The following is a 15060-nucleotide window of genomic DNA, read 5'->3' as shown; positions in this document are numbered from 1 at the left end:
ACTTTGGGAAGTACCTATTCAAGTCTTTTGCACGTGTTTTGTTAGACTGGCTTTTATTATCGAGTTGAAGGCATTCTTCTATATAGCGAGCCTTTGTCAGATAAACAGATATTTCCTTTCAGTATGTACTTTCTTACTCATTTTCAATAGTATCTATTTATAAATTCGTGAGTAGAGTTTTTCATTTTGATAGATTAATTTTTTCTTTTACGGCTTGAAATTTCTGTGTCCTATTAAATAAACCTTTCCCTGCCTCTTAAGTCATGAAGATATTCTGTTATGTTTTCTTCTAGAAGCTTTGTAGTTCTGGCATTTAAATGTAGGCCTGTAATCCATGATGAGTTATGTTTGTGTTTGTTTTGAGGTGGGCATTACGGTCTGTTTTTCCGGACGGTGTTCAGTTGTTCCTGCCATCCCTATTGAAAAAGTTCTCCTCTCTGTCGTTGCTTTGCTGACTTTGCTGGTAATCAAATGTCAGTACAGATGTGGGTTTATTTCTGGGGTCTTTTCTGTTCCATTGATTTATTTGTCAGTCTTCAGGCCAGTATCACCGAATCCTGACTACTACAGCTTTATAATAAGCCTTGAAATCAAAGAGTATAAGTCCTTCAACTTAATTCTTTTCAAAGACTGCTTTGGATATACCGGATTTCTACACACTAGATGGTTTCATATTAATTATAGAATCAGCTTGTCAATTTCTAAGGAAAAAAAATGAAAAATGCCTGGTGAGATTTTTATTGGGATTGCATATAATGTAATTAAGTTTTAAAATTTGATGTAAGAGCAATCAAGATACTAATAAGTGGAACTTGACAAACTGACTGCAATTTGAATGAGTAAGCAAAGAACCATTAATAGTCAAGAAAAGTTGCAGAAGAAAAATGAAGGTATATCAAACCAAATATTCAGGCTTAACTTACTTATTAAGTTGTTAAAATAGTGTTTGTATTATAGCTGGAGAGGCCATAAATAGACCCATAAACATAAGGAAACGTATTATATGGCAGAAGGACATTACAAATAAATAAAGAAATCTAGACGCTTTAACGAACTGTGCTGGGGGAATTGGCTTGTGACATGCAAAGAAGTTAAAATAGATTTTATTCTTACCCCAAACTATGCACTAAAATAAGTACCAAATGGTTTATGACCCAAATGTAGATACTAAAATTCAAAGCATATGGAGGAGCAGCAGAATGTGACTTTTGGAGAGCACAGATGTTCCTAAAAGAGACACAAAAATCACAGTTTATGAGACAAAGGCAATAAATTTGACTATATTAAAACCAAAAACTTCTGTGGTTCGAAAGACTCTGTAAAGTGTGAAAAGACCAGCCACACACTGGGAAGTGGCATTTGTGATGCATAAATTACAAAGAATTATTATTATTTTTATTTTACACTGGAGTACCGTTGATTAACAGCGGTTAGTTGTTAGTTAGTTGTGTTAGTTTAGGTGTACAGCAAAGTGATTCAGTTATACACATGCATGTTATCTATTCTTTTCAAATTCTGTTTTCATTTGGGACCTACTGTAGAACACAGGGAACTCTGCTCAATACTCTGTAATAACCGAAATGGTTAAAGAGTTATTTTTTGGGAGTAATATATAATTCCTATAAAATTAACTAAAACAATTACAAAAAGGCAAGCAGCCGACTGATAAAGGGACAGCCTTTGAGGATGGCCGTGGTCAGTTCCTTCCTCCCTTCTCTGTGTGCGTGATGCTCTGTCTGTTTAGAGGTGGACTCTGTTTTTCCTCCCCTCAAATCAAGGTTGGTTTTATGAATTACCTTGACCAATAAAATGTAGCAGATATGATGGTGAATAAGCAACTGGCAGAAAAAGAAATCTGAAAGGCCAACACGATGAAAAGATATCCAGCCTCACTAACCATCAGGGAAATGAAAACGGAATATCTGATGACATCATCTCACACACATCAGATGGTCATGTTCATCAAGCCTGACAATCAAATGATGAGGAGGGTGTCACTCACTGCTTGGGGTGCAGTAAAAGTTGGTACAAACACGTTAGAGAACAATTTTGCGATATCTAGACAAATTGGAGATGAACATTTCCCCAATTCTGTTCTCTGTGTATATCCTGGACTGATTTTCACATAAACCTGCGGAAATGTGTACGAGGGTGTTTGGCTTGGCATTGTTTATTAAAGTAAAAGATTGGAAATCAACTAAATGCTTATCATCAGGGGAAGCATATGTGACGTGTTTGTGCAAATGAAAAAAAGCAAGTTGCAGATCAATACCTTACATTATTGAAGCTGTTACAGGTTGTGGGCATAACACCTCTATGAATACTGTCATTGTCATTGCCGCCATCCTTCCCATTTTACAGAAAAGTGAAGTATCTTCCCAAGATGTACAGCTAGTAGATGGGAGAGCTGGGCTTTGCACTCAGGAATCCAGACTCTTCTTAATGACTACATTATGCTGTATTTGGAGAATGGTTGAAGACAGTGCCTTTCTCCCCTCCTGACTCCTTATACCGCGTCTCTGAGATGGAGGCTGTGTCAGGACAGGAGAATGTTGGCTCATTGGAGAAGATAAGCTTCTTGTTATATAAAATCCTTAAGAGTCGTAAATTAACTCCGAACATTCAGGAGAAAAAAAACCCCGTAGATTTTCTTATATTCAACGAACAGGATCAGCTCCCGTGTGTGAGAGGAGACAATCAAATCAGTAGACTTAACACAGTATCAATCATCTCAGCAACAGTAGTAACAGACAGGCTTGTTGTAAGGACTCAGCGAAACCCTGCACTTCTGAAGTGCCTGGCACGTGGCAGGTGCTCAGTAAACGTTCTCTTCTTTCATCTAAAATTTCTAACTCTTTGTAGTACTATTGTTTATGTTAACACCTCAGTGAACCAAGGGGTTTCATAGAAAAGCCCTTGAGGTCTGAATTTATGAATTTGTATGTGCTGATTGCAGCATGTTCTAAGTATACAAGCAAAGAAACAAGAAATGATAATGGATTTGGAGTAGCTGTGCAAAGTCAGCAGCCAGAAAGAGGTCCAAAAACCAGTACAAGTTTATTACCAAGTGGGAGAAAGTGGAGGTCATTTAGTGGCCAAGACCAAATAAGTTCTAGAAATAGTGGATAATTCCTACCTGCAGTGTACCCTTGAAAACAGTCATGAATTTCTGTCACCTTGATAGGAGAATATTTGTTCCTGTTCAAGATGATGAAGAATAGCATTGAATAAAACAAAGACCTCAGCCACCATGAAGCTTGGTGCCAGACAGATACCCATAAATACGTAAAATATGTGTCATGTCAACATAGGGAGAGATGGTGATGGGTGTCCTGATGGAAAATAAAGCAGGAGAGTGCATCGTGGTGTTCAAAGTGAGGCTGTAAATTAGGCAGGAAGGTCTCCTAGAGAAGTGGCATTTCCGTAAAGGCCTGAGAACGGTGTGAGAGGGAGGGAAGGACTCTTCTGAGGAGAGAACTGCAAGTCCCAAGAGTGTGCCTGTTCGTTCCAGGAACGGCAAAGAGGCCAGTTTGCTTGAGTGCGGGAGCTCAGGAGAGAATGGAGACAGGGTGGCCACACCCAGTACTATTTCCCCGGCCGCTGGAAAGATACTGGCTTGTTTTCTGAGTGAGACGGGAAACTGTTGAATGATACCATTATGGACTGACTTGTGTCCTCCTCAAATTCATATACTGAAACCCTAACCCCCAATGTAGCTATATTTAGGGATTTGGCCTTTAAAGAGATAATTAGTGTTAAATGAGTTCATTAGGGTGGGGCCCTAATTCAGTCTAATTGGTGTCCTTGTAAGAAGAAGGGATCAGGACACAAGAAAGACACTAGGGGTGGGAGGAAAAGGGGGAAGGACTGTGTGAGGACATGGCAAGGAGGCAGTCCATCTTCAAGACAAGGAGAGAGGCCGCAGGAGAAACCAAACCTCGACCTTGGACGTCCAGCCTCCAGACTGTGAGATGTAATCTGTTGTGTAAGCCACTGATTGAGTATATTGCAGTGATCGGGCAACATGACAGACATTTACCGTGACAGTCCCGGTGGGAGGTGACGACAGCCCGGGCAAGAGTGCGGGTCAGTGTGGAGGATGTGTTGCCCAGAGTCAATGCATTTGGTGATGGGTTGGATGTGAGGTCAGAGGAGAAGAGCCAACTTGGAGTGAACTTCACATTTTTGCCCCAAACAGTGATTGATGTACGATGGTCTCGTGGGCTGATTTGGAGATGGCTGGAAAAGCAGGTTTAGGGGAGTGATGATGAGTTTGGTTTTGGATTTGCTAAGTTTGAGTCCCCTCTAAGACATCAACGCTGATGTGTCTTGTAAGCACACGTATGCATCGGGAGATGATGCGGGAGGCTCCTGGCTGGAGCTATAAGGATGGAAGCTGGGACTTAACCCGTGACACTGGATAAGATACCTAAGGGCTGGAGTGTAGTTGGAGAGAGAAGAGTCTGGAAGACTCAGTCCTGGGTCCCTCCGGCATTTAGAGTTTGGGGAGAGGAAGAGATGTGTAGTGAGGAATCCCCAGTGAGATGGGAGGAAGATGAGGAATACATACAGGGCACTTGGCATTCAGAGCCACGTACACGTGGCTTCTCACGGGTAAGCGGGCATCACTGTGGTAAGTGAGGCTGAAAGGCTGGAGGACACGGTGGTCAAACACGAAGAGAAATCCCCAGACAGATTTCTCAGATTAACCCGCCGGAGGAGAGGTTGCATCCCGATGCTTCCTTGGCTGTGGGTGGGGTGATGTTAGCTGTTGGGAGTGAAACGTACGGCTCTGAAGGATGGATGCCACTTTCTTTGAGGGTCTTTTTGGGAAAAGCAAACTCTGATGGTCAGGAATTTCAGTCTTAGATCATAGATAGGATTTGGGTCCCCCTGATATGATATGAAGTGATACCTAAACGTATATCCTGCATGATATCTCTCCCTGAGATGTGACATATATCCGTCTGATATCACACACACATATATCCTTCTGGTACGTACCAAGTAGATTCCTGTGGTATGTATTTATATGCTGTCTCTAGAATTCCAGTTTTGCGTGGAATACACCTTTAACTTCTCCTTGATTAGAGGGAGCTAGAAGGGGCCATAGAGTTTTGTAGGAAATTCCCATCTACCTGTATTGACTTCTGAGATTCCCCTGGCTACCAGGCTTCTCCGTTTCTGTGCTTGCAGTCAAAATCCTTCCCCTTCTTCAGGCTCTTCCTGGGTCCGACCCCTCTGTGCAATCATCTCGGATTCCTCTGCCCCTTCCTGAGGGTCTGTTCTCTGAGCCATTTATTAATTATTGCATCATGTGACTTGGTTGGTATATGCCATCTTATATATTTCACATTTATTTCATCGCTTTTAGTAGATTGTTTCTTTTGATGTGTTTACCTTGCTAGGTTGTAAATTTACTGGTAGCGGCAATCATGTTAATTTTATTTTATATTCTTAAAAATATGGAGCTCACAAATGTTTAAAGCTGTGGTTAGGTAATTATTCTATGTGAGATAGAAAAACATCTCTAAAATAAATTGTACAGATGATTCTTTGCTTAAAGGAATAAATTGTTTTAATGCTTTAAAAATAATCTTTTAAAGAGAAATCATTTTCCCATTAATATTAAATTAGAGATGTGTTTTATTGGAGTATTTTGTTCCTGCTTTATGAAATAAAATCACACGAAGGAGGGGAAAATGTTCTTCTGAACAGGTGTCAACAAGACATTCCCAGTAATTACTGGAGCGTTCTGTTCTGAATAAAGAATCCAGATTCACGACACGATGGAAGGGAGTAGGGTGCTGCTGTCTGGTAGTACAATATCTGGGTCAGCGTTTCCTGTCCTGTTTACAGAGGTTATAATTTCAGTAATTTAAATTATTTAATTACATTTTTTCATGATTCTCAAATTGCCTTAACATTTTAAGGTCATTTCCAAGGCAAAGTTTAGACATTTTAAACATAGCTTCCCTATTTTCACACGTTTCCCCAGACATATGAGCATTTTGTTGACTCTTGAAGAGAGACAATGAGAAGTAACATCAAGGCCTCTAATCCCTTGCTTAACGGTTCATTCATTCATTCGGCATTATTTATCGGTGCTTCTGTGGGCCAGTGGGAGCGATGAACAGGATGCAGAGGGCTGAGGCCTCAGCCAGAGACTCATTCACCAAACCCGCACTGAGCGGCGGCCCTCTGCCTAGGTGCTAGTGGGGTGGCGAGGTCACGATTGATTGGGTTAATCCTGGGGGCTGCGTGATGGGTTGCTAGTTGTGGGTGCCAGGTCTCTCTCTGCTTCGGGGCTTCTCTGAAACGTTAGGACCTTCCCGCGTAGAGCACACACCAGGCTTTAGCGTGCTGTCAGCTCCCCACTGACCTGGGGCTCTGTGGTGATCGCGTTCACTCACCTGGCGCCAGGATCTCATCAGAAGCTGGCATACAAGAGCGTGCAAAGAGCTTTGGTTCACAAGCGGACGCATGCGTGAATACGGGGGTGATTCTATACAGCCTGCAATTAAACAGCTGTCTGCTCTTTAGAATGTACTTACAAGTTTATTTTTCTCTCTTCCATTTTAAAACTGTCATTTTTCTGAAGCAAGCATGTCTTTAATTGTGCTCAATTTCCAGAGTTATCCACGGTCCAACACATCCCTAATTTAACGTGCTGATCGATGAATGTCTGTTTTTCTGGAGGTGTTCCTATGTCTCCTTGCATGTGTTCTGCTGTTTGGAAAGTTTTTGTATCGTAATTCCCAGGGACGTGAGGAGATGCCCAGTTTTACCTGGATTTGCGTTGTTTGTTTAATAAGATAAGACCAGATGTGCTCAGATAGTTTAAACAATATGTATTTCAGTACCAGATGTGCCTCTGTTAAATTACCAATTCAGGGTAATAAATACGCTGCTGTTGTATGTTCACTTTCATTGAAATCTGTCTCTAGGCAATTTATCTTTATTAATTTGTGATATTTTTTCCTTGAAAATGGCCAGAATATTTTGGCCAAGCAATTCGGACTCCTTTCTGACAACAGAATTATACCTCTGGTCACTCTTTTGAAAGCAGTCATCATTCATCTTGCAATGGAATAGCATCTCTTTTTCTTGTATTTTCATTGTTATTTAATATATATGATATTTATGATCATGATACTATTCACATACATTGTAGAAATTTTGAAATATAAAGAAAAATTATTGTCAGTTGTAACCCCATCATCAACATTTAATATACTTTTGCACCATCTTTTTTCCTATGCCTTTAAAATGATCTCTATTAAAATTTTCCCTCAGCACTCCCTCTAGTCAAATGACCAATGTCATTCTGGGGGAAGTTAAAAAGCATCTGTTAGAGTTAAATCCAGGTACAATAAAATCCTTTCATTCCCCATGTGTATTGAGACATTGCCTTTTTCCTTTGCACTCTGTGGCTGTCTATCTTCTATGACTTTAAATTTTCTTCCATTGTCTATCTGCGCCTTAGAAAAGATGCAAAGTAATTGTCTTAATAAAATTTTGGCTTTATTTTTATCTTAATAGAATCTTAGTCTTGACCAAAGGTGGCTAACACAACCCCAGTTCCATTGTCTCTTGAGACAAATAATTCTTTATTCAACTGTCAACATTACATGGTATCACATAATTGAAATTTGCTAAGAGAGTAGAACTCAGATATTCTCACCTAAAAACAACGGTAAATATGGGAGGTGACGGCCGGGTTAATTAACTAGATGGGGAGCCCTTTCACAATGTATACATATATCACATCACTCGGGTGTATACTTTAAATATCTTATAATTTTATAGGTCAATTATACCTCAATAAAGCCAAAATTTGAAAAACCCCACTAAATGGGCATCTTTCAAATACTTACTGAAAGAATGTTCTCTAGCTCTGTCTCCAGTATTCATCAAAAATCTTGATTTCAAAGGTGACCCAGCCCATCTTATGCTCTAGATGTGAATCATTCAATGGGATGTTTCCTTTTCTCTGTCGGCCGCTAAAAGCTTAACACAAAATACAGGATCCCTGCTGTCTACTTGTGCATTTGAAAAGATGCAAAGCAAACGTCTTAATAAAATTTCACCTCACCTATTGGCCTCATCGTGTGTCCTTTCACATTCCGGTCTTATTTTTCTTTAGTTCGTGTCATATTGTGGTATTTTAAGCCTTGTATTATATGCTTCTTACCAGCCTCTTTGAAGTGAGATTTTTAGAATAAATAAAATACGCTTATTTAAACCCTGATGTCATGATTAGATTTTCTTCCTTTGAAAATGACTTTTATGTCATCTGAAATCTAACGACTCAGTGGCATTTGTTTGGAAGTCTGCTTTATTTTTATTTTCTACAGTTTTCAGAAGTAGCATACTTGTAGAAGGCTGGGAGTTCAAGAAGCATACTTGCAACGTGGACTTCAGTTTTGCAGTTCCAGTGAGCATAACGTGAAATCTGTAGTCTCGGCAGACGTTTTCCACACACCACCCGGGAATACAGTCCTGCCGTTGCAGGGCTTCTCCCCACGTTCCTGAAGTGAAGTTTGAAATGCAGAGCCCGGGCGGCTGGACTTAGGTACCATGGTTTTGGCTGGGCTGGATGGGAACAGTCATCGGACTTCACTTCCCTCCCCTTTATTCAGCTCCCTTTCCCACAAGAATCAATTCCATTCCAGAAATATTTTGTGGACACTTACACGCCATATGTTAAGCAAGCCAGAGCTCCTGATGCGGAGAGCTTTCAATCTGATAGGAGACAAAACAAACATCCAATTAGCTAAAACACAAGAAAATAGAATACTCTTTGTATAAGAATGGTTCTAAGTGCTTTGGGGTCTGAAGAGGGTAGATCGCATCTGTTTGAGGGGTGGGAAAGGCCCCAGCCAGGGGGAAGCGATCCTGCTTATTCTAAAGTCTGGGCTGTTTCCTGACCATCAGAGGTCGAGTGACGGTGAGAAGGAAGCCCAGCAGGTAAACCCAGGTGGTGCGGTAACAGAGGGAGAAGGTGTCCAGTGCACCTGGAGAGCGGGGGGGGGGGGGTGAAGCCACCTAATAAGGTGCTGTGGGGATGCTCACTTCCGGGAAGGGGAGGGGCTGCGTTGGGGAAGCCATTCAAGGGATGAGTGTGGGGAGATGGTGGAGTGCTAGAGCGCTTTGTGTGTTTCTCCAGCTTTACTGTGCATGCAAGTCACCTGGGGATCTTTTTTTTTTCTTTGAATGTTCAGCCTTCTTTTAATTTATTTATTTTTTTTATTTTTGGCTGTGTTGGGTCTTCGTTTCTATGCGAGGGCTTTCTCTAGTTGTGGCAAGCGGGGGCCCCTCTTCATCGCGGTGCGCGGGCCTCTCACTGTCGTGACCTCTCTTGTTGCGGAGCACAGGCTCCAGACGCGCAGGCTCAGTAGTTGTGGCTCAAGGGCCCAGTTGCTCCGCGGCATGTGGGATCCTCCCAGACCAGGGCACGAGCCCGTGTCCCCTGCATTGGCAGGCAGGTTCTCAACCACTACGCCACCAGGGAAGCCCCACCTGGGAATCTTTAAAGTGCTGTTTCTGATTCAGGGCCAGGGTGGGTCTGAGGTGCAGCATTTCTCCCCTGCTCCCGAGTGAGGTCTGTGCTTCTGGCCCATAAGTAGCAAGGCTGCTGGAAGCAAGGCTCTAGGCTGTGATCCTTACTGAAGGTGCCTCTCAATGCCCCTCTTGATTGTTTCAGTGTTTTTTACACTTGCTTCCCAGATCCCTGAGGCCTGCGGGGTTGGGAGTAATTTTTGTGCAAATAAATACATTCCAGTCTGATTTAGTTATTGGGGTTCTGGGTTTAAGATTTTCCTTGAAAAAGTGGGGCGGGCTGCACATGTAGCTTGAAAACCACTCATTTTGATCACAGGAAGCCAGCAACAAGCTTTTGAGAATGAGCGCATAGTCCAAAAAGAGAGCTGCAGCAGCTAGGAGCAGGGTGCATTAGAGGGCTTAAGACTTGCAGACAAGGAGACCAGGTACTTTTCCATCCCCGCGGTGTTTATCAGGGTAGTGCTGGCTTTGGATGGGATGGTGAACATGGGAACTGAAAGACAGGGCGTGACGACGTGCGGTAGCGTATTGGATCTGAGCCGTCAAAGGCAAATCGGGGCTCTGAGCCATCTCCAGGATTTGCGGTCTTGAAAAAGGAGTTCGGATTGTACGCGGTGTTTGACCCGTGGTGGGCCCTAATGTCTGCCCACTTTCCCTAATCTGGTGGCGTTCGCGTTGCCGGGCGCCTCCCACACCCTAGCACCACACCCATCACGGTGGGAGCAGATTCCTTCTCTGAACAGCACTTAACACCTCACGGTGTTTTCCCCCTTTGTTTTTGTAATTCATGAGATTTCCTCCCTAATTGGGTTAAGCATTCTTCTGGCCAAGAACAGTGTTTAGTTTTTTGTTGCAAACGTAAGACTTGGCACTTGGTGCTTGGAAAAGATATTTTGAATGAATCAACATAGAAAAACGCGTTTCAGTTCCTCATGCCTGAGTCCAGGTGTTCAGGAAATCCATATGGAAACATTGTAGATTAATACTAATATGAACGGAGCCCTGAATGTCAGCAGAGACTGCAATTTGGAGTCAGGCCGGCCCACCATGTATATAAGTTATGTGACCTTGGCTGAGTTATTAACGTCTCTGGGCTTCTGAGCTGGTGAAAAGCTTTCCAGCTTCCCTTTAAATGAAGATCAAAATTTTCATATTTCTTTAAAGACAGCCTTCATTTTGCTGTGTAACGTTTTACATTTTTCCAAGCTGCCATACCAGGGATAAAAATGTGAGTAGATTTGGGTACTTAAGTGGACCTCAAAAACAACGCTAGAACAACAGCAATTTCAGAAGGGATATAATCATCCAAAGTGGTTGGCACTGGAGGGGAAAAATAGGGACAGTTAATTTTTCAACATGACACTAAGTGTCCATCAAAACACGTACAAATCTCCTAGAGGGACAGACCATTCGGTGCTATGACCATCTGAGTCACCAAATTTGAATGTGATAGTATCTGAAATGAACTCAGAGTGGTTGTCATGAAGATCTACAGTAATAAAGATGCATTGAAACAGCTCCCTGTATACGTCTAGAGACAGTCTGTACCAAATGTAGGAGATGGAGTTGCGTTATTCCAGGGATACTGCCTCCCATAATAAAATGTAATAACGGACATGGAAAGTGTAAAATGCTTGCCTTTGAAACATACATAACTTTCGGACTTAGAAGCTTTCATTTCTTATCACACAGGATAGAAACCTTTTAAAGCCCATCGTATTTGAAATCCCATTTATATTCATAGTAGTCAGTACTTAAAAAAAATTTTTTTAAAGGAACTAATTTTTTTTGTTTTTGTTTTGCGGTACGCGGGCCTCTCACTGCCGTGGCCTCTCCCGTTGCAGACCACAGGCTCCGGACGCGCAGGCTCAGCGGCCGTGGCTCACGGGCCCAGCCGCTCCGCGGCATGTGGGATCCTCCCGGACTGGGGCACGAACCCGCGTCCCCTGCATCGGCAGGCGGACTCTCAACCACTGCGCCACCAGGGAAGCCCCTAATTTTTTTTTTAATTTATTTTTTGCTTCATTGGGTCTTCGTTGCTTCGCGCAGTCTTTCTTTAGTTGAGGCGAGCGGGGGCTACTCTTCATTGCCGTGCTCAGACTTCTCATTGCTGTGGCTTCTCGTGTTGCAGAGCACGGACTCTAGGTGCGTGGACTTCAGTAGTTGTGGCACGTGGGCTCAGTAGTTGTGGCTTGCGGGCTCTAGAGCTCAGGCGCAGTAGTTGTGGCGCATGGGCTTAGTTGCTCCGAGGCATGCGGGATCTTCCTGGACCAGGGCTCAAACCCTTGTCCCCTGCATTGGCAGGCGGATTCTTAACCACTGGGCCACCAGGGAAGCCCGGTACTTTAAACTTCTTAATAGGTACTTTCATTTCTAAAGAGAAGGGTTTGTATATGAAGACCATCATGTACTTTGTCAATATAGTTTCCATAGAGATTTAAAGAGACAAATCAGGAGGATCTTTCCTATTTCTGGTTAATTGCCTTGGAGTTTGCTCAGTTTTTCTCTTGCCTCTGTATGTGCGATTATGAGATGAAACATTGATATATAAGAAAAGCAGGATTAATCTTAGCTTTGTGTATAATATATGCAAAAATTGCATTGTTTAATGACCTTGGTCAGGGACAGTGAGACAGATTCCTTCCAATACCTTAATGAATGCCTGATACTACATTAAGTTCCTCTTTAAATTCACTGAAGTGCAGCTGATAACACTGCAGCTCCTCCAGGCTTCTCCCAGGGATGCCCCAGGCAGGGCTAGAGCCTTACCTCCTGAGACATTTCAGAACTTAAGTTCTGTATTTTTTCAGTGGCTCAGCTCTCAGAAGATTTCCCAAGTGTTTGAGGAAATGCTGTTTTAAAATATCTTACGCTTTAGGCGATGGTATAATCAAAATTGTGGTGGCTCAGCATTGCCTAGAGGAAGAACGCTAAACCCACAGGGCCCTTCAGTCTGAGGTCGCCCATCGTCCCGCTCTTGTCGAAGCATTGCCCCACATTGTCTGTCCCTGATTAAAGTGAATCCACAGCGTGGTCTCGCTTCCAGGTTCCTGAGCGTCTGTTTTCTCTGCTTGGAAAACCGTTCTTCCCTTGCCCTTTGGGAATCCTCTGTGACCCAGCTCCAGGGTCCTCTTCTCCACAGCCTAGCTACTCATCTTGCTCTGTCCCCCAGAGCTTTGGACATACCTCCATCATAGCACCTGGATGTTGCGTTTTAATTATTTATAATTACCTCACCTTCACACATCGGAGGCAGAAACTGCATCTCAGTCATGCCTCAGTCCCTGTCGAGCAACTTATACAGAGTTGGCGTGTAGTAGGTGATTGATAAACGTTTCTTTAATTCATTACAGTTTCATATGGGTTTTTCTCAAGGTTTTACAAATTTAACTGCTAACAGTCCATCCTCTCTCCTCATCTTGCAAAGTACACAAAGCACCTACTAGGTCTCTGTCGCTATTCAAAGGCTTTACAGGCGTTACACCATGTAATTCTCAAAGCGCCATATTACGTGAAGTACTATGATTTTTCTAATAAAATTTTATAATTATAAGTTCATTTGCATGTGTCTTTTAAATAGCATCTCAAAATATTTTACTCCACTACCAACTAAGTCTAGGTTTCACCAAATTATTCTCTGGTATGTGTATATACCGTAGTATGTAGAGTAATTATCAACCAGAGAAATTTCCTGTGACCAAGACTATTATGCCTTAGGTCAGTCTGCCTCACTGATACATTCTTTAACTTGTGTGAAAATACTTTCAATTATCAAATTAAAAATAGTGATCTAGTTAATTCCTTTATTCATTTGCAGACATTTGTTGAAGACCTACTGTGTATCAGACACTAGGATACAAAAACGAATAACAGTGGTTCTTATCTTCCTGAACTTTGTACTTTAGGACTGGGAATAGCTTCTACGTTCAGAATAGATTTAGGAGAAGGTAACAGGTCTTTGCTCAGAAGTTTGCCCCAGTGTGAGAGATGTGCTTTCTGTTGCCGGCATGGTCAGATCCAAACGTAAATTTGAAGGAAGAGCTCTATACTGTTGCATAGATTCTTCAATGTTCACTCCGTCTTTATTAGCTTATTTAAAATCATTTCGTAGATGCATAGCCACGCTCATTTTCAAGACCACAGTAGAAATGTTAGCATAAAAAGTAAGAGCTCTGGAAATGGTTTGTTAGCTTATAAATTTGCTCTTACTACGGGTTTAGTCCTAGAATTTGTATCTAATTAACCCTAGAAATGACATATGATCAGCTCAACCCAGGGAAGCTTTTGGGGAAGCTGGCTCAGTATAGCGGTGCTATAAACTACTGAGGCTAGTTTTCAAAGTAGAATGATAATTTTATAATATGTATAATATTATATAATCACAGTAGTAAGTATATGCACACTGGAAGGAAAAATTCTATATTTCTGAAAACTAGGGGCAAAACTTAAAATGTCTACAGTGTATGACAACTTTAAAAAGGTTATACTGTGAATCAGTGATTCAAAACAAAACACGTGATTGTGTTTCTCATGTCCTTCTTGAGTCTAAAATCTTAATACCCTAAGGAAGGATTTCAGAACCAACAAGGCATCTACAGTGATAACATGCTCTTTGAGTTTTACGGTTGACACTTTTCCTCCCATTTGCCAAATTGCTGTGTTCAGAAGGATGCCAATTTATTCTAAGTTGATTTACTCTTAGATCTTCTTCTGTCCTCCTGGCTTCTCACAGTTTGTGCTTCAAGATAAAGGGAAATTTTGAAAATAGATAAATAGAGTTATTTCGTCAACTCAGGTCTCTTCATATACAGTCATGTGTGTACCTGCTTGGGGTCGGGGGGATGATGTCAAACACTGACCTGTCCTTAGGGTTTAGCTGTTCGGACCTGCTCAGGATGAGGATATTTCAAACTTTTCTCTTAACATTATAGAACTTTAGTAAATGGGACTGGGGAATGATTTGGTTTAGTCATGTTCTGTGGGGTGATAAATTCACTTCCGTGGTAACACATTTCCTCCTCTTAAGAGGGAAGTAAATTATTTGAAACATGGTCTTCCATGTCTGTCTCCTCCTAGCTTGTGGATTCTTTGAGGGTACGGACAGCGTGTATTTCTCTCTCCATCTCTGACATCTAACATAGAGCAGCCCGTGAAATCGACACGCAGTACATTTTATTGATTGAATTAATGAAATGGAATAACATGGCACCAGTGCATTGGGCCATCTGTTTTTCCTTCTGAATACTTCCTCATTTCAGCTAGTGGTAACTCCATCCTTGTAGCCGTGCAAACAAAACAAACAAGCAAACAAACAAAAAACCAGGACCAGCGCCATCAGCAAAGCCCTGGAGTCATCCTTGGACCTCACTGCTGCTCTTACCCACATCCCATCTCTCAGCAAATCTAACTGGTTCCACTTCCACCCCGGCATTCCACCCCTCCGTCTCTCCTGCTACCAAAGTTCCTTGTCCTCCTTTGCTGGGATTATTAAAATCC

At 42.1% G+C, this 15060-nt stretch overlaps 1 long non-coding RNA gene across 2 annotated transcripts in view; it reads left to right on the top strand.

Moving 5' to 3' along the window:
• Positions 1–15060, top strand: part of LOC132508933 (uncharacterized) — a 221797-nt gene that overhangs the window by 13055 nt on the left and 193682 nt on the right. For both annotated transcript variants that reach the window (XR_009536831.1, XR_009536832.1), the window contains exon 4: positions 8358–8575. This is a non-coding gene — a long non-coding RNA (uncharacterized LOC132508933). The remainder of the gene's footprint in view (positions 1–8357; positions 8576–15060) is intronic.

Source organism: Lagenorhynchus albirostris, chromosome 18, assembly GCF_949774975.1.
Source record: "Lagenorhynchus albirostris chromosome 18, mLagAlb1.1, whole genome shotgun sequence".
NCBI classification, from domain to species: Eukaryota; Metazoa; Chordata; class Mammalia; order Artiodactyla; family Delphinidae; genus Lagenorhynchus; species Lagenorhynchus albirostris.
This window is presented reverse-complemented; position numbering and strand designations above follow the sequence as displayed.